The following is a 21,815-nucleotide window of genomic DNA, read 5'->3' on the forward strand; positions in this document are numbered from 1 at the left end:
TCGTCTCAGATGAAAAATTATATATTTAAAATAGATAGAAATCAAACAATAAAATAAAAATGACAGAAACTATCTATAGAATTAAGACATTAAAAAACGTGAGAACAAGTACAATTCACCATCTGAGAGTATAAGATATGAAATTTAATTGTATTGTACACTTATAAGATATCAATTTTTCTCCAAAATACAAACACTTCTTAGAATTATGTACAAGTATACTATGTATTAGATGAAAAATAACAGATAAATTATAAAAATTATTCCATTGCATTTCCTCTAGATACTAGGCCTACCAAACCATAATTGTGTGCATAATCTAATGTGTTCTAGCATGTATATTGGAAAAGGAACGTATATTGGAAAAAGAACATGAACTTTAAAATATAGCCCAAAGATAATTTGCAATCTAGTCTAATGTGAAACCTACACAGAGATAGAGAACTGAAGTACAACCACAAAAGCTATAAATTATAAATGTATGATAAACCAATTATTTCATTTTCCTTCTCTGAGAAGCAAGACAACATATTTTTTTAATATTGACATGCACTACAACTCTCACCATACAAAACCTTTTATTATTAATAAATAAAACAAAGTAATTTGGTTTCTGTCAAACCACGTATTAGGAATTATTAAATAATACCAATGAGGAAAGATAACTAAGAAACAAACTTATGCATGATGCACGACATATGTCCCTTGTGCTGAAGGAAAATCGAATAAAAGAATGGAGTAGAAGCAGCGGAATAATTTCGATTTTCTTTCCTTGGATCATTACGAAATTCAAACATGAATCAGTGATTCGATTGTTACCTCGAAGTGTGAAATCTGAAAGCTGAAAACTGGAAACTGGAATCTCGATCACAGCCAAGCAAGCCGCAAGCAGCAAAGCCTCTAGCAAGTCCACACGAACAGTGCTCCTCCAAAACTCGGTGCTAGCCAAGGAATCAGAAGTGCAGAGAAGAGGGTTGCTTCAAAACGTGTAACCAAAAACTTCAGCACTAGAGTTCTATTTATAGAACTTCTAGTGTGCTCTGCAAGTCAGAAGTCACTATTGGGCTTCAGTAAGCCCAACAACGAGTTTAGTAATTTTGCTAACTAATTAGCGTTATTTACTAAACGCACCCCTTATATAAGTCATACTTATATATTTCTCTTTTGACTGTTCTTTGTGTGTGACCCTATAGGTTCTAGTCACGTTGGCAATAATATTAAATCTAATATTTAATATTATAAACAATGAGCGGTATCTAGCAACACATCATTGCTACCCAAGTGACAAGAATGTCAAGTGATCTGACGAAACCTTTCCATGATAATACTCATGTGTACACTTACTCCTTTGTCTCGATATCTTTATTGATCCCAAGGCATAGATATTTTGTCACCCTTGTATAGATCAATATTTATATTTCTTGATTCCAAAATATACTGAATAACGAATAAGTCCAATATCTTATATTGACTTAGTTCGGCATGGCCATGCAGTTTTACAGTCATATTTCATCAAGAGGCCTAAAGATATATCTCCTGTTTATGAGGAGGGACAAATCCCATCTAGGACACTCATGTCCCTCAGCATGATTCATCAAGTACCCATCAACCAACGTTATGGTTATCCTGTTACAGACAACGTTAGAATGGCAACAAAGCACTTGAGTCCACATCTAGGAATCATAGTGGTTTCAGGTCTAAGAGCGATATACATTATTATCATTGTGAGAATATCTTATGACAATATCATAACATACTATGTAGTATTCTCACGGTGGGTCAATCCAGTATAAATATTACTCCTAATACTTATACCTATGTATAGACTTAATATCTCATATCTATGACCCATGAGATGCGGTCATCAGTCTACATACATAATAGTCTCGATGCTTTATTATTATCCTTTATTCATATTAAAGCTTTGACTACGGATGCATTTAAGAATAGCGTTCTTTATGATAATGTAATCTCATGATTAAGTCACACTTAATTATATTATTACACGAACTATCTATTCTAAGGACTTTATTAACATTACATAAATATAATAAAGAGTGCCATATATTATTCAATAATAAAAGTCATGATACATAAGATAAGTTTAACATAAATTATTGGCCTCTAGGGCTTACACCAACAATCTCCCACTAGCACTAGAGCCAATCAGGCATAAACCTAATACCCATAGATCTAGTACGACCATCATGCTTCTGCTGGGCAAGAGCTTTAGTAAGTGGATCAGCAACATTCTCTAATGTTGATACTTTGCATATTTTAACATCTCCTCTTTCGATAATCTCTCGAATAAGATGATAGCGCCTTTGTATGTGTTTGGATTTCTGGTGAGATCTAGGTTCTTTGGCTTGTGCGATTGCTCCATTGTTATCACATAGTAATTCAATGGGATCCACAATACTTGGAACTATTCCAAGATCAGAAATGAATTTCTTAATCCAAACAGCTTCCTTTGCGGCATTAGATGCAGCAATATACTCGGCTTCTGTTGTAGAATCAGCGACTGTTTCTTGCTTTGAACTCTTCCAGCTCACAGCACCGCCATTTAAGCAAAACACATATCCAGATTGCGATTTAAAGTCATCATGATCTGTCTGAAAACTAGCATCAGTGTAACCAATTACAGAGAGCTCTTCTTGACCTCCATAGATCAAGAAAGTATCCTTAGTTCTTCTCAAGTACTTAAGGATATTCTTGACAGCAATCCAATGATCATTGCCAGGATTAGACTGGTATCTGCTCGTAGCACTCAAAGCATACGAGACATCTGGTCGAGTACATAACATAGCATACATGATAGACCCAATTGCTGAAGCATATGGAATATCACGCATTCGATCTCTTTCTTCGTTAGTCGAAGGGGATTGAGTCTTTGATAGATTTATACCTGACGACATAGGGATGAATCCTTTCTTGGAATCATGCATATTGAAACGTCTCAGGACTTTATCTATATATGTACCCTGACTTAAGCCAAGCAATCTCTGTGATCTATCTCTATAGATCCTGATTCCTAATATATAGGAGGCTTTACCTAAGTCTTTCATAGAAAAGCATTTCCCTAACCAAGTTTTGATTCCTTGTAATGTAGGGATGTCATTTCCGATTAACAATATGTCATCCACATATAAAACCAGAAATGAAACTATGCTCCCACTAACCTTCTTGTAAACACAAGGCTCATCTTCATTTTTAATGAATCCATATTGTTGTACAGTTTCATCAAAACGAAGATTCCAACTTCTGGAAGCTTGCTTCAATCCGTAGATTGATCGCTGTAATTTGCATACTTTCTTGGGTGCTTTAGGATCACCAAATCCTTCAGGTTGTGTCATGTACACATCCTCAAGAAGATTTCCATTAAGGAAAGCAGTCTTGACATCCATTTGCCAGATTTCATAATCATGGTATGCAGCGATAGCAAGTAAGATCCGAATGGATTTAATCATTGCAACTGGTGAAAAGGTTTCATCATAGTCTACACCATGAATTTGTTTGAAACCTTTAGCAACCAATCGTGCTTTGTAGGTATTAACCTTTCCATCCATGTCGATTTTCTTTTTGAAAACCCACTTGCATCCTATAGGATTAATTCCTTCAGGTGTTTCAATCAAGTTCCAAACTTGATTTGTGTACATGGAATCCATTTCAGATTTCATGGCTTCAAGCCACTTCTCAGATTCAGGACCAGTAATGGCCTCTGTGTAAGTCACAGGCTCATCTTGGTCCATGAGCAATACATCACCCTCTTTTGATATGAGATACCCATATCTCTCGGGTTCTTGACGTATCCTGCTAGACCTACGTGGTTCTTGTGTTACTGGAATAGGAATTTCTGTCACAACAGTTTGTGTATCCTGTTCCTGTTCCTCCATCGGTATGTCTTCACTTTGTGGGTCTTGAACTTCTTCAAGATCTACTTTGCTCCCACTGATTCTTTTGGAGACAAAATCCTTTTCAAGAAAGACTCCATTTCTGGCAACAACAATTGTTCCCTCAGAAGGTTTGTAAAAGTAGTATCCTCTAGTTTCTTTAGGATATCCGACAAAGAAACATTTATCAGATCTTTGTTCAAGCTTAGTAGACATAAGTCGTTTTATATAAGCTTCACAACCCCAAATCTTTAAATGTCCCACATTGGGTTTTCGACCATTCCATATCTCATATGGTGTCTTTTCTACCGCTTTGGATGGAACTCGGTTAAGTGTATAAGCTGCAGTTAATAAGGCGTATCCCCATAAGGAGTTTGGAAGTTCAGCATGACTCATCATTGATCGGACCATGTCTAACAAGGTTCGATTTCTCCTTTCGGAAACACCATTCCATTGTGGAGTTCCAGGAGGTGTGAGTTGGGACAAGATCCCGCATTCTTTTAGATGATTGTCAAACTCTAAGCTCAAATACTCTCCACCTCGATCAGATCGAAGCATTTTGATTTTCTTGCCTAGTTGGTTTTCTACTTCATTTTGAAATTCCTTGAATAAAGTAAATGATTCAGATTTATGTTTCATTAGATACACATATCCAAATCTACTAAAGTCATCAGTGAATGTGATGAAGTAGTGAAAACCTCCTCTAGCAGTTATGTTTAGGGGTCCACACACATCAGTATGTATGAGACCTAAAAGATCACTAGCCCTTTCACCTTGACCGGTAAATGGAGCCTTTGTCATTTTCCCTAACAAACAAGATCGACATGTTTCATATGATTCAAAATCAAAAGAGTCCAAAATTCCATCTTTATGGAGTTTAGAAATGCGATTCTCATTTATATGGCCTAAACGACAATGCCAAAGGTAAGTCGGATTTAACTCATTTGGTTTCATCCTCTTAGCATTAATGTTATAGATAGGCATATCAAGATCTAGGATATAAAGTCCATTAATCAAAATTGCATTAGCATAAAGAATATTATCCAAATAAACGGAACAACATTTGTCCTTTATTGTAAAATAAAAACCAGCCTTGTCCAAACAAGAAATTGAAATAATATTCCTGCTAATGGCAGGTACATAATAGCAGTTTTCTAAATTAATTAAAAGACCACTAGGTAAGGTCAATACATAAGTTCCAACAGCTAAAGCAGCAACTTTTGCTCCATTTCCAACTCTAAGATCGACCTCGCCTTTTGCCAGTGCTCTACTCGTTCTCAGGCCCTGCACATCAGTACAAATATGAGAACCACATCCAGTATCTAATACCCAAGATGTAGAAGTAGACATATTAATTTCTATAACAAAAATACCTGCAGAAGTAGTAGGAACATTTCCATTCTTCTTGTCTTCCAGATACTTTGGGCAGTTACGCTTCCAATGCCCCTGCTTGTTGCAGTAGAAGCACTTGCCCTCCTTAGCCACGCCTCCAGTAGGCTTCAAAGCTTTGGTATATGGCTTGGCAACAGATTTGCCTTTGCCATTTCCCTTAGACTTATTAGGCTTCTTATGGTGCTTTTTGGACTTGCCATTATTAACCATTAAAACGGCAGCAGCCTTTCCCTTTCCCTTCATATTTTTTTCAGCAGTTCTCAACATAGCTGCAAGCTGTGGAAGTGTTTTGTCCATGTCATTCATGAGAAAGTTCTGGACAAAACTGCTGAAGCTTTCAGGCAACGATTGCAAGATAAGATCAACAACAAGTTTCTGCTCAAGGACAAATCCCAATCGAGCTAGGTTCTCAGAGTACCCAATCATTTTGCACATGAGGTCCTACGGGACTTCCTTCTGACAGCTTGGTAGAGAAAAGGGCCTTAGAGACATCAAACCTTTCATGCCTAGCCTGCTCTTCATAAAGAGTCCTTAGATGTCCGATCATATCGAACGCAGCCATCCCTTCATGCTGTTTTTGCAGCTCGGGAGTCATGGTGGCTAGCATGATGCAAGAGACTTCTACGGAATCATTGAGATGCTTGGTATGAGCATTTCTTTGAGCCGCAGGAGCTCCAGCAGGTGGTGCCTCAGGAACGGGTCCATCAAGCACATACAGCTTTTTCTCGTGGGTGAGGACAATCCTCATGTTACGGTACCAGTCAATAAAAATTTTTTCAGTCAATTTTTCCTTTTCAATGAGTGATCGCAAAATGTTGTTTGAAGCGTTATTGGCCATCTACAATTTTTAAAATATACAAAATAAGTATCATGAAAATAACATATTTAATTTGGCCTTTAATTAAATACGCTCCCACTATTTTACTCAAATCAAATGACCTTCAAACATTTGACTCGGAAAATCCCGTTGGAAGATTTTCTAGTGGATTGAAATCCTTATTTCACCTTGCTTTAAGTCAACGGGGGCTGTACTTAAAACTCAGCTATTTAGGTAGGAACATTTCCAATTGTATCATATACAACTTTCAAATCAATTAGGTGAATAACTCTTTATTCAAATCTATCATATAGACATTACCCAATTATAGCTTCTAAATTTATTCTAATCTTATTAAAATTAATTTAGTTAAGTTAGACCCAAAAGAATAACACTTGGGTAAATTGGATTACCGCACCGCAACTTACTAGTATAAAATATGCGCTTCACGGAGGCAAAACCCACATATTCGATATTAGTCTTGAAGGGTGTTAAACTTTTGGAAAGCATTGAACTTAATATTTTGAATTGAAGGATTTTTATTAAATTTGATCTCACCTCACCACGGCTTATATATCACATATATTCGCACTCCAATCATAACATGCATAACAATTATACAATAATAAAAGTGACATGATTATGGCCTCCTAACGTTATGACTCTCTCAAGCCAATGAGAGAATCTAAACTAATCCTAGAAACGACCTTGCTTCTCCAAGCTGGACCTCCAGGACTATCCTAACGCCTTCAGCCCTATTACCTACTTGTATTCTATTTACATTACATAATAAGAAACTCGTTTTACATACGAGGGAGTGGATGAGAAGAGAATGTACAAATAGAATATGAGAGAGAGGCACGACACGCAGGCCGTATTTCAAAATCCAAACAAAATAAAATAAAAAGGACTAAGGCCATAATCATTCACACACATAATAATAACAAACACACTTTTATTATTATTAAGGTCTTTATAATTAAAATAAATTAAATTAAAATTTGACATATGATCACACTACACAGATTAGTTGGGGGTTTAATTGAGTACCAAAATATATTAAATTGAGTACAAAAATATATTATATTAAGTACAAAAATATCTCATATTATGTACCAAAATATATTTTATTGAGTACCAAAATATATTATATTATGTACCAAAATATATTTCAGATCAAGTACTAAAATATATTAGATTGCATACCAAAATATCTCAGATTGTGTTCCAAAATATTCTAGATTGCGTATTTTGCATCAACACTTGACACGTTTCTGATTACCCTAATCCCGCATAACAATCTGATCTTATTAAACAAGTACTCTGATTGTTTATTCATATATCATGATCGAGTCTAGGATGCTTCACCAGAGTACATAGAATCGGTTACGAAGCTCCATACATCAGATCAATTAATATAAACAAATATCATCTGACTTATTTAAACTATGATCAAATCCAGTATATCACATACACTGTTGTTATACAGAATTTACCAATCATGCTTCTGTCGATATGTATAATCGAAAGGTTTGATGTTTCACCAGAAACGGTTTCTGAAACATCAAAGCAAATCGAAAAGCCATGCACATAGACGTGATTGATATTATTATTAACTGCGTTTTATGATCGATCAATTATGTTCCTGTCGATATGTATAATCGAAACGTCGATGTTTCACCATAAACGGTTTCTGAAACATCGAATCAAATCGAAAAGCCATGCACAGAAAACATAATATAATACGATGCCAATTTTTAATTCTCTTTATTATTTAATTTCGTTCAATATGTTTAATCAAATTAAAACATAAAGCGGTAACAAAGCAATCCGATTCAAGGTTTCGTAATTGGCTCTGATACCACTGAAGGAAAATCGAATAAAAGAATGGAGTAGAAGCAGCGGAATAATTTCGATTTTCTTTCCTTGGATCATTACGAAATTCAAACATGAATCAGTGATTCGATTGTTACCTCGAAGTGTGAAATCTGAAAGCTGAAAACTGGAAACTGGAATCTCGATCACAGCCAAGCAAGCAGCAAGCAGCAAAGCCTCTAGCAAGTCCACACGAACAGTGCTCCTCCAAAACTCGGTGCTAGCCAAGGAATCAGAAGTGCAGAGAAGAGGGTTGCTTCAAAACGTGTAACCAAAAACTTCAGCACTAGAGTTCTATTTATAGAACTTCTAGTGTGCTCTGCAAGTCAGAAGTCACTATTGGGCTTCAGTAAGCCCAACAACGAGTTTAGTAATTTTGCTAACTAATTAGCGTTATTTACTAAACGCACCCCTTATATAAGTCATACTTATATATTTCTCTTTTGACTGTTCTTTGTGTGTGACCCTATAGGTTCTAGTCACGTTGGCAATAATATTAAAGCTAATATTTAATATTATAAACAATGAGCGGTATCTAGCAACACATCATTGCTACCCAAGTGACAAGAATGTCAAGTGATCTGACGAAACCTTTCCATGATAATACTCATGTGTACACTTACTCCTTTGTCTCGATATCTTTATTGATCCCAAGGCATAGATATTTTGTCACCCTTGTATAGATCAATATTTATATTTCTTGATTCCAAAATATACTGAATAACGAATAAGTCCAATATCTTATATTGACTTAGTTCGGCATGGCCATGCAGTTTTACAGTCATATTTCATCAAGAGGCCTAAAGATATATCTCCTGTTTATGAGGAGGGACAAATCCCATCTAGGACACTCATGTCCCTCAGCATGATTCATCAAGTACCCATCAACCAACGTTATGGTTATCCTGTTACAGACAACGTTAGAATGGCAACAAAGCACTTGAGTACACATCTAGGAATCATAGTGGTTTCAGGTCTAAGAGCGATATACATTATTATCATTGTGAGAATATCTTATGACAATATCATAACATACTATGTAGTATTCTCACGGTGGGTCAATCCAGTATAAATATTACTCCTAATACTTATACCTATGTATAGACTTAATATCTCATATCTATGACCCATGAGATGCGGTCATCAGTCTACATACATAATAGTCTCGATGCTTTATTATTATCCTTTATTCATATTAAAGCTTTGACTACGGATGCATTTAAGAATAGCGTTCTTTATGATAATGTAATCTCATGATTAAGTCACACTTAATTATATTATTACACGAACTATCTATTCTAAGGACTTTATTAACATTACATAAATATAATAAAGAGTGTCATATATTATTCAATAATAAAAGTCATGATACATAAGATAAGTTTAACATAAATTATTGGCCTCTAGGGCTTACACCAACATGTGCATCATAAATTTGGCCTTAAAAGATAGCATATATTTAAAAATGTGGCGGCACACCAATTCTCGTAATCCAATGCAATGTTCAACGTGAAAATCATAAGCTCAACTCCCGCCGTGAATTTTCACCGTGAAATTGTCTAAAGGCACCACATTTCCAAACATTATAAATATATCACTTAATTTATGACTAAATTGACCTGCAATTGAGATTCTTAACGACATTATTTCTCAACCAAACCGCTCTCTATATTTTTCATCGGAGACCAATTCGAATATTTATTTACTCCATCTAATATATTAAAAACATGTGTTCTACGTATACAAAACATATATGGTTCAAAGGGGGGTAAATAATGTTAGACAAATGCACTCACAAATAACACAGGAAACTAAATTGCTTAAATCTTTTGAGAAAAAAGGTTAAGAGGTAGCAATATCATTAGCACAAAAACTTCTTATATTAAAAATGGAGAGATAAAAGAAATGGTTGACGTTGCTAGGTAATTGCCCATCAAAACTGATATATCAACTATCAAAAACAGAAGGAATCAAACTTCAAGCACACAAATAACCGGTTAACCACTTATTTTCTCACTTTTCACACATTGGTGCTTAATATGCATGATCTCTAATTCTCTAGTCTAGAAGCAAAGTTGAAGAACAAGGATCACAACTAGAAAAAGATAATATTTTTCAGAAAAAATTGGATTTTGAAAGCAGAAAAGCAAAAGGGTCACACGCTCAAAATCTAAGCATCATAACACATTCAACTCTCAAAATCTAAGAAAAAGGGTCACCAGATCCAAATCCAAATCCAAATCAAAATATATTGAGAGAAGAAACGAAAAGGGTCACCAAATCAAAATCTATTGAGAGAAGGAACAAAAAGTAAAGCGAGTGAACAGTAAAGGAACAGTACCGGAGAATCAGAAAGCGGATTGAGAGAAGAAACAGTCCCTCGATTGAGAAGAAGATGACGCGATTGAGAGGTTGATGAAGGAGGAGAATGGACAATGAAGGACCTATGCAGTTCGGTGATGAAGAAGCAGTTCAATGGATGAAAGCAGGAGGAGCTTTTGTGAGCTGTGCGGCTTTGTCCGCGAAAATGAAAAAAAAAATTTGTCTTTTATTTATTTTAATAAAGCCCAAACAATAGCACTTGTGTAAAACACTATCTATACCCCCCTCGAACAATAGCGTTTCTTAAAAAGCGCTATTAGTGCAAACCAAAATAATAGCGTTTTTAGAAAAGCGCTATCTAACCTAGTTTTTTACATGTTTTTCTTAGCGCTTTCCGAAAATTGCTATAACAGGTCTATGAGTTGCATTTTTATTAGCATTTATCCATAAGCGCTATTAAAATTGTGCTATTAAAGGCCAAAATTGTGGTAGTGGAGTTTCTAAGATATTTTCAATGAAATGATCAAGTGGGCTTTTATAGACTTTTCTGTTCTGCATCAACTCGCCTCGCGAGTACCTTCATTCACCTTGGCGAGTTGAGGTTTCTTCACCAGTGGGTTTGTGCCACGTTATCTCTGAGGAGTTTTAGCCGCCCTAACTCGACGCGCAAGTAAATGCATTCTCCATTGTGAGTTGCTTGTCTTCCATTCGCCATTGCGAGTTGAGGGCGTGGGAAAACTGGTGCTCTCTGGACCTTGCTCGCCTTTCACTCGCCATTGCAAGTTCACTCGCCTCCTGCTCGCCATTGCGTGTTGAGTGCGAGTAATTTCTTGTACTCTCTGACTATTGCTCGCCTCTGACTCGCCTTTGATCTCCATCAACTCGCCATTGCGAGTAAACCTTTGTATTTTTTCTTTGTTTCTCTTCTTTGCTTAGTGTCTTGAGTTAAATTCCTGCATAAATGGGTAAAGTAAGATAGATAAAGCGTAAAAGGGCCATAATCACTTATCTCTCGGCTTTTCCCTAAGTAATTTGCAAAACAAGTAACAAAAGTGCCTTAAATATTCATTTGAATTACTACTTTCTGGCACTTATCAATGTTTTCTCTCTACGTTCATGAATCTTGTGATGAATTAATGATTAAATTGTGCTCTAATATGCTATTATGATTAAGGGTATTTGATTGTTTGTGAGTTTATGAGGTTATGGTGATAAGTTCATGATTTGAATATGTTGTTTTGTTTCTGAGTTCTATGATTGATTTGATGAAATTCATGAAAGATGATGCTAATTTGTTGTCTTGGTGTTATTATAATTGAATTGGTGAAATGTTGTTGTTGTTGATTTTGAAGAAGAGTTGTTGTTTTTGTTGTTGATATGTTTGAGTGTGAATTAACATGTTAAAAATGGGTTTGAAGTGATATTTTAGAGTAGTTGAAAATTATTTTAATTAATGATGAAAATGAGTATAATTAAGCTGGTTAAGGTGAAATTAATGTATTAATGTGTAATTGATTAGATAATATTAGTTTGATTATTTGGGTCAAGTTTGGTGTGTTTTGGATCGAAAATGGAGTCGAAGAATGGTTTTTCAGCAGCAAAAATGCAGAAAAACAGCACAGTCACTGCCTGGGAAAAACGCACGACCATGCCCCCCATATTCACGAACCGTGCGTTGTCTGTTGATTTGCTGAAAGTGTGTTTTTGAAAAACACACGACCGTGCTCCCAAAGTGCACGACCGTGCATTTTTCTCAGTTATGTCAAACCTCATTTTTATGCTTTTAAAGTGTACTCAAGGTGTATGTTTATGTCTCAAACCGCTAAACTTGATTAATAGGAGTATAATTTGGATGTACAAGAGTAATTAACCAAGCTTATGTTGGAAGTAAACTTAGAAACTAGAATGGCTATTCTTGAACATGTGATTTAACTTTAAATTGAATTATGCAATGACTGTGAACTTATTAGATGATTATTGAAGTATGCTTCATGATGTAACATGATATGTTATGAATATCCAATGATGGTGAATGCGATTATGAAATAATGTGAATACATATTAATGTGCTTTGCCATGATGATGAGAATTATATAATGATGAAACCAAATGATGAAATGTTGATGTATTGTTTATAATGACATTGATATGATGATGGTATGATGATGATTAATATGATGATGGTGAATTATTGATGTGAATAAGTGTTGATGTGGTGATGAAATGATTTGTTGGTGTATGGATGTATTGATTTGACGATGTCTTGGTGTGTTGGTGTGTTGTTATGTTATGTGTGAAGTGATCATGTAACATGAACTATATGATTTATGCATTGTCGAGTTTATACTTGGTATCCATGCGTCATGGTCAGTTCTATTTAATGAAGGGTGGATTAATTGGTAATATACCACTGATTATCCAAAAATTTGACGACAGAGGATCACTTAGAAACATACCTCTTATATCCAAAACTTGGTACCACGTGCATATAGAGTCAAACTAGAACATTGCATCCTTATGAGTCTGTGTTAAAGATGCATACTTTATTATGGTGACGAGGTGTAGATGCTATGTGTTGAATTGATAATTATTTGATGAAGTGAACACTTGATTATACCCTTGTGAAGATTGTTTTGAAGTTCTTTATAGCCAATTAATAATTGAATGAGAATACATGTGAATATGGTAGTGCTTAAGATGAATATTGTATTGCGAAACTAGACAACTTGATTAGAGGTATTTGTTTCATTAACAACACTCCATTGATTGCTATTATTGATATTGGTGCAACACATTTGATTATTTCTCTTGGTTGTGCTATAAGATTGAATCTAGTTATGTTTGCTATGTTGAGAGGGATGGCCATTCTCGACTTACTGTCAAAGAGGGAAGTGGTGTTCGCGAATGATTCGGTACCTAGTACTAGTCCTATATCGACGACGTCATATCGGATGTATGCATTGGAGCTGGGTGAGTTGAAGCACTTGGGAGAGTTGGTAGTTAAGAACAAGGATGTTAGTACGAGATTTTGTGTAGACTATCGACAACTAAATAAGGTTACCATTAAGAAAAAATATCATCTTCCAAGGATAGATGATCTTATGGATCAGTTGGTTGGTGCACATGTGTTTAGCAAGATTGATTTGAGGTCATGATATCATCAAATACATGTGAAATCAGAAGATATACCAAAGACTGCGTTCCGAACAAGATATGATCACTATGAGTATTTTGTGATGCCGTCTGGTGTGACTAATGTGCCAAGTGTATTTATGGAATACATGAATAGAATTTTCCATCCTTAATTGGATAAGTTTGTGGTGGTGTTCATAGACGATATTGTTTTATCTTGGTTTTTCGGGTGTCAAACATTGATTAAGTTTGAACCTTTTTAACCTTTGATATCTCATTTTTTCTTGGGAAAGGAAAAATTAGAAAAACCCTTGAGAATCGAGGTCCGGGAGTTGTTTTCGCTACGGGAAGGTGTTAGGCACCCATAACGACTATAGTATCCTATAGGAACCGTCTTTACTTTCTACGCGCGCGCTTTATTTTCAAATGCTATTTGAAAAATGTTATTTACACCTAAGGGTTTACTAAGTCAAGAATTGGAGGGAGAAGAATGTTTGAATTTTTATTTTTATTGGACTTGGAGAGGTTTTGACCTCTTGCCTACATACCCTTTTAAGGGATCAAACTCCATGTAGTTCTCTTCCACAAAATGTTTTTGTTTTTGTTGGTTGATTTTAAGTTCAAAAAATGGAATTTTGAAGAATGAGAGAGAGAGGCCTCAAGGGCATAAAATTTTGAAAATGTGAGGTGGAATTAGTCATTTTGCAAAAGAAGTCTAAGTATGATTAAAGTTCATTAAGATTTTGTTTAAGAAAAGAAAGGAAAAAATTCAATGGGATTTTGATCCCAAGGTTTATTTGGAAAAATATTTGAGTGATGTGGTTCATGTTTTTTGGAAAAGAGAATTTTTGCCTAAGTTTCAAAGTTCTTAAACATACATCTAAACATACATTCCCTAAACTTACATCTAAGGCATGCATACTCTAAACATACATCTAAAGTATCCATGTGATGTGTGTGCATGTGTCGGTGTTTGTGTCGGTGTACATCATTAGAGTCCATTGTCCTTTACACATGCCCTAGTTTACATTCTATGGTCTTGCAAGAATTTGAAAAGCATGAAGAAAATTACAAAATCCCTAAATCTTTACATGCTAAGTTTTGGCATGAAAATTAAAGTGTAAGGAATAAAAGCTAAGAAAATAAGATGGTGGATGAGATGCTTATGGATGAATGAAACATGAAATAAAGTGGTTAGTAGCATAAGGCATAATAGAATGGAAATTATAAGCAAAAGAACCACTAAGAACTTAACAAAAAGTGATAAGACTCTTAACCTAAAAGTGGCAAAACATACCTAAAATTTACCATAACACCAAAACAAGTATATGACCTATAATCCTCATATCATGACAATTTTCTAAAGGTTTTATTACAATCAATGATGTGAGAATTATGAGAACACATTCAAGTCAAGGATTATGATTTGTTTTAGACATATTTGGCACTTTATTTTTACAAACAATATCCACATGACTTGCAACACAAGAAATTAACAAATTGCATCTACAAACAGTGAAAAAGGGACACAAATCAGAGGCAAACATATCACAAGATTACACAACAAGTACAAGTATCAATTTGACGAAATATCATATCAAAACATAGCAAAAATTCACAAGAAAGACAAACAAATTACAAGTGATATCATATATATTTTTTATCAATTTTAATATGTAAAACATTCACAAAAATATCAAGAAACACATTAAAAACACATAGGAATTTTTTCTAGGATTTTTATCAAAGCTTTTGAACACATAGGGGGTGCAAACAGCAAGAAGCAGTATTGAAATAGCAACAAAAACACAAGAATACGAAGTCCAGTCAGATTGAAGCCCAGGCCCAAGATCCAACAGGGATCTGGACTATCCAAACGCATCAGGGGCGTTGGATTGATCCAGTTCCCCCTAACCCTAGATCTGACGGTGGAGACACAATCTAGAGGTTTATATAAACCCTACCCCAACGTTTTCTTCATTTTCTCCCTTTCTTTCTCTCTCTAAATCCTAAAACGCTCTCCCTTCTCTCTAAGATGCCGGTTGTCTTCTCCAGCGGACTTGACCACCGCCAGCGAAGATTCCGGCGACGGAAACCTAACCACCACTCTCTTGGCTCAAAAAAGCCCGATCTAAACATCTTTCTACTTGTTTCTTTACACTGAGCACGAATTCATAACCATAAAACACAAATAAGCCACAAAACGACGTAGATCTACTCCTAATCCTTCGGTTTAAACTCTTTTCAAAAGATTTCAATGAAACTTGTGACTAAACGTTTTAAACATTGTAGATCTACATCGTTTCGTGAATAAATCACACTTATACGAATGAAACTGTGAAACAGAGGAGGATTAATGGATTACCTCGTTGTAATTCGGAGATTCGAGCAAAGAAACGGTGAAAAGAACTCTGGTGCCTTGCTTTTGATTCTGGTAAGCGTTCTGGTTCAATCTTCAAAAATAAATCGAAGATTCTTCGTCTTCTCACTCTTCGTCTTTTCGAACCTTTCTGGTGCTTGATTCTTCTTCGTTTCCACTTCGATCCTCTTCTTCTCTTTCTAAATCCTTCGTGATCGCGTTGGATTCGTCACTATTGATGACGAATCTACGCTAGAATTGCAAAGGTGCAAATTCGATGATGAAGATTAGAATCTCTGAGAATTTGTGTAAATTCGAACAAATTTTGTGCAATAATTGTTGAATTGAGTTTTGCGTGATGAAATTGATACGAATTTTGTGATGAATTGAGGTGGATTTTGATTCTGGACAGTTAGGGTTTAGGATTTGGGGATGAAGTTCTTCATGAACTTCATCGTGTTCTTGAGATTTTTCTGAAACGGTTAGGGTTTGATTCTGTGGAGAAGAGAGAGAAATGGGATTGGAGTTTGTTGAGTTGGCACTGAATGAATGGTTCTGTTGTACTGTGCATTGATGATGTGTCGTATTTATAGCTGACATGTGTACTTGTAATCCAATGGGAAGGTGACACCTGGACTGGACTTGTTTGATTCGAATTTGGACTAAATTTGGGACTTAAGGACCTTTCTGCAATTTTTAAGACTTTGGGACCAATCTGCAATTGACCCAAAAAAGGACTAAAAACAAAAGTTTGACTTAAAGGACTAAAATGTAAATTGAAAAAGACTTTAAAAGAAAAATAAAATGGAAGAAAGGACTAAAGTGCAATTTTTAAGACTTGAAGGACTGAAATGCAATTAATAATAAAATTGAAATAAAATTGGTAAATTGGAAAAAACGTAAAGTGAAACCAATAAAAAACACAAAATGGACTAAAATGAACCAATTACATAAATGAGGTACTTCAAAGTAACCTCTCTCTGTCAAAATTTTGTGTGAAATGACCAAAATGCCCCTAGGGACTAAAATGACTCAAAATGACTCAAATGCAATTTCAAAATGGTTTTTTAACAGGGAATTAAAGCAAGAGTTTTATATAAACTAAATGAAAAGACTCAGAGACAATTTTTAGGGATTAAAAGAGTTTTAACATAGGAAATGACTAAAATGCCCCTAGGGGCCAAACTGACTCAAAATGACTCAAATGTAATTGGATTTTAACATGAGATTGAAACAAGGACTTATACAAACCAATTGAAAAGACTCAAACAATTTTCAAGGACTAAAATGAGTTTGAATGTAGGAAATGACTAAAATACCCTTCTTCATGAATTTTGCAAATAATATTGAAATAAAATGCAGAGAAATATGCAATTGATCAGAGACAAATTCAAATGACTTGAAATGCAAGAAAAATGTTTTTGGATGACTTGAAATGCAGGAAAACATAGACAAATACACAGTTGAAAAGATTTTTAAAGCTAAATTGGGAGATAAAGCAGAGTATAATGTCAGTGTAAACACAATAGCAAATTGGCAATTTTTCAAGAGTAATAGACATATATCAAAGATGGAAAAATATTTTCAGCAAGTATTTTTAGGTACAAAATTAGGGTATAACAGATATATTGGTGTATTCGAAGTTAGAAGAGGAGCATGCGGAGCATTTGAGGAATGTGTTGCAGACCTTGAAGGAGAAAAAGTTGTATGTTAAGTTGTCGTAGTGTGAGTTTTGGTTGCATGAAGTGAGTTTCCTTGGTCATGTGATACCTAGAGGTGGAATAGCAGTAGATTTTTCCAAGGTTGATGCAGCGTTGGAGTGGGAGACTCCTAACTCAGTTAGTGAGATAAGACGTTTCCTTGGAGTAGGATTTACCTTTGACGCAGTTGACTCACAATGGTCAAGCTTTTGTTTGGGATGCTAAGTGTGAAGAGAGTTTTCAGGAGTTAAAGAATAGGTTGACATCAGCTCCAATTGTGATTTTGCCAAATGCAAATTAGTCTTTTTTGGTGTATTGCGATGCATCTAAGATGGGATTGGGTGGAATGCTTATGTAGAATGGACAAGTTGTGGCATATTCTTCTAGACAGTTGAAGGTACATGAAAGAAATTACCCGACCCATGATTTGGAGTTGGCAACAGTTGTGTTTGTGCTTAAGGTTTGGAGGAACTACTTGTATGGTTCGAAGTTTGAAGTTTTCAGCAACCACAATAGTTTGAAGTATTTGCTTGATCAAAAAGAGTTGAATATGAGCAGAGGGTATGGTTGGAATTTTTGAAGGATTATGATTTTGAGTTGAATTATCATCCAGATATGGTTAATGTGGTAGTAGATGCATTGAGTAGGAAGTCGTTTCATATGTCGACACTTATTGTAAAGGAATTGGAGTTGGTTGAGTAATTCAGAGATTTAAGTTTGTTAAGTGAGTTTGGTGGAACAAAATGTGTTTGATAATGCATCTTTAGGTTTTGATGATAACAAGGTATTAAAAGTTCAATAGGATATGCTAATATTTGTTCAAGTGTGCATGACCATAGACTAAAATTTATAATAAAACAAGGTATTGGTCCTGGAAGAACAAGTTATAGCAAAAGAATTTACAAGAGAAGCTTTGTTGCAAGTCTGAGTCTGAAGACATCAAAGCCTGAAGACAATCAGAAGCTGACTGCCAGAGTTTGAAGTTCACCCAAAGTCTGAAGACCATTAGAGTCTGAAATGAAGAACCTGAAGTTAGCTAAATGGATATTTGAAGACAGAAATATGCAGAAGGAATAGAAGACTGGAGCAATGGATATTTAGAGGAATTAGAAGGCATTGGATGCTTAACCAAAGAGAAAGGACAATGAAGAACAAATAGTACAATTGTACAACCACTACTCCAACATTTCCTGCGCATAGTACAAGCTACAACTGTGTCTCTGCTGGTTAATTCTCCATAAAAGGAATGGTTTTCAAATTTTTCCCACATAGGACATTAACCATATCAAGCAACAAATTATTGGTGATTGATCAAGCTTCTAAAACGACTCTTTGATGCGATGGCACCTCTACAACGTCTATTTCATACCTCTATATAAAGGAATGAAGACTTGAAGATTAGTAGAGAATCTACAACATTTAAACTGTGCTAAAACTTTACTGAAATTGTTGTGCATCAAACACTTAGAATTTCTTAAACTACTTTCATATCTTAGAAATTCTAGAGCCTTAGATTCTAAACTGGTTTGTATTGTGAACACCGCTGATTGTATATCAAGTGTTCATACCAAACTTATTTCTTTATAATTTGTTTTCTATAAGTCTCTTACTTTGTGCTTGAGCATAGGAAATCTCTTGTTTGTGAGCTTGAGTATTTTAAGTGTCTTGCTTGTGTGCTTGAGCATTTGTAATCAGATTAGATTATAACTGGACTACTTCCGGATTGTGGAAGGAACCAGGATAATTGCTTTGTGTCTTTATCTCCCCTCTCTATCACTTTTATATCTGCTGCTATTAGGCTCTGAACATTGTTCCGTACTCTGAACTCTATCAAAATCTGGACTCTAGACTTAGTTTAATAAGAAGAAAAAGCTAACACAATTCAACCCCTCTTCTTGTGTTTTTCTGACCTTCAGTTGGTACCAGTGCACCTGGTTATGTTGTTCTAGCACTTAACAGTGTAACATAAAAGATCCGAGGAAAACATGTCTTCTGGTGATATTGGAAATTCTAGCTCTGTTGTTCCATTATGATTATAATGATGACAAATCATCCGGTTCAAACAAGCCTCCAATGTTCAATGGTATCCTCACACATTCTCTTGGTGGAAAACCAAAATGTATAGTCATATCATGGACTTGGATGAATAATTATAGGATATCCTTGAAGATGGTGTTGATGATATGATTTTAAATGAAGGTGTTGTTGTTGATAGAAAGAAACACATTGCTGCTCAAAAGAAGCATTATAAGAAACATCACAAGATCAGAGGCATTCTTGTTGCTGCTCTACCTCACAAAGAATACTTGAAGATGAGTGATAAATCTACTGTTAAAGCTATGTTTGCATCTCTGTGTTCTAACTATGAGGTTAATAAGAAAGTCAAAGAAGTTAAAGCTATTGTGCTTGTTCAGCAATATGAAATCTTCAGGATGAAAGAGGACGAAGACATTGAGACTATATACTCCAGGTTTCAGACTCTAGTCTCTGGACTTCAGATTATGAAGAAAAGCTATATAGATGTTGATCATGTGAAGAAGATTCTAAGGAGCTTACCTGTTAGATGGAGACCTAAGGTGACAGATATTTATTTAGCTAAAGATTTAAACACTCTAAGTCTTAAAGATCTTATAAGCTCTCTCAAATGTCATGAGATAGGGCTCAAGGAACAAGAACCTGTTAAAAAGTCTAAATCTATAACACTAAAGTCTAATGGAAAGTCTTCAAAAGCTCTCAAAGCTGATGAATCTGAAGATGAATCTCCTGCTGGAGGTTCTGAAGGAGATCCATAAGTTGAAGAGATGGTTATGCTTTCCAAAAGACTCCAGTATCTGGCTAAGAAGAACAAAAGGTTCTTGAGCAGAAACATTGGCTATAGAGGATCAGGTTCATGGAAAGAAGATCAGAAGGGATGCTTCAACTGCAAGAAACCTGGTCACTTCATTGTTGATTGTCCTGATTTGCACAAAGAGAAATCAAAGGAGAAATATAAGAAAGCATATTACAAATCCAACAATTTCAGAAGGCAAACCAAGAAGAGTCTGATGGCTACTTGGGAAGATCTAGACAATCAATCAGGGTCTGAGAAAGATGAAACTGAAGATGAAGCAAATGTGGTTGTGGGCTTGGTAGCTACAGTAGCTTCTGATGTAGAATCCGGAACGGACTCTGAGGATGAAAATGAGGTATACTCTAAATTAACTAGATCTGAACTTATTGATTCTGTCAAAGAGCTTCTCAGTCACTTTGAGACTAGATCTAAAGAGTTGAAAGAGTTAAAAGAAAGATATGTAAGTTTGTTAAAACTACATCAAACAATTATGTTGGATATGGAAAATATAGAAGCTAAAAATAGATGTTTTAAGCAAATGATTGAGAAATGGTGTAAGAAACCCTTAAGTGAGGAAGATATTGCACTTCAAGATTTTATTGTGACTGGTATTTACAGAAGCCAATTTTGTGATAGTGGTTATGATGTGATGTTTGATAAGAACAAATGCACAATAATCAACAAGAATGACAAATCCATAGTGTTCTAAGGTAAAAGAAAGAATAATGTTTATAAAATCAATTTTTTAGATTTTACTAATCAGAAGGTAGTTTGTCTTTTATCAGTGAGTGATAAGAAATGGTTGTGGCACAGAAGGTTGGAACATGCTAAGTGGAGATTAATCTCTAAGCTTAGTAAGTTACAACTTGTCAGAGGCTTATCAGACATTGACTATCACTCAGATGCACTATGTGGTGCATGTCAGAAAGGAAAATTTATGAAATCATCTTTTAACTCTAAAGACATTGTCTCTACTTCTAGACCTTTAGAACTACTTCGTATTGATTTATTTGGACCTATAAGTACTGCATCAATCAACGAAAATAAATATGGATTAGTTGTTGATGATTACAGTAGATGGACTTAGGTTAAGTTCCTTAGAACTAAAGATAATGCATATGATGTGTTTAGTAACTTCTTTCCTCAAGTAGAGTCTGAAAAAGTGATAAAAAATTTAAAAGTCGGAAGTGATCATGGTGGTGAATTTGAAAATGAGTCATTTGAATCTTTTTGTGAAAAACACGAAATTATCCATGAGTTCTCTTCTCCTAGAACTCCACAACAAATTGGGGTTGTAGAGAGAAAGAACAGATCCTTACTTGAAATGGCCAAAATCATGATTCATGAAAATAATTTGGCTAAGCACTTTTGGACAGAAGCAGTAAACACAACATGTTATGTTCAAAATAGAATCTATATCAGACCAATTTTGGACAAAACAACATATGAACTCTTTAAAGGAAGAAAACTGAGTATCTCTTACTTTCATCAATTTGGA

General features: G+C 35.1%; 1 pseudogene; it reads right to left on the bottom strand.

Moving 5' to 3' along the window:
* Positions 1-2,156: 2,156 nt before the first annotated feature.
* On the bottom strand, positions 2,157-2,852 carry LOC146905525 (secreted RxLR effector protein 161 pseudogene; annotated as a pseudogene).
* Between the last annotated feature and the right edge of the window lie 18,963 nt (positions 2,853-21,815).

This window comes from Medicago sativa, chromosome 7 (genome assembly GCF_051527215.1).
Source record: "Medicago sativa cultivar Bolivia chromosome 7, Bolivia_mono, whole genome shotgun sequence".
In the NCBI taxonomy this organism is placed as follows: Eukaryota; Viridiplantae; Streptophyta; class Magnoliopsida; order Fabales; family Fabaceae; genus Medicago; species Medicago sativa.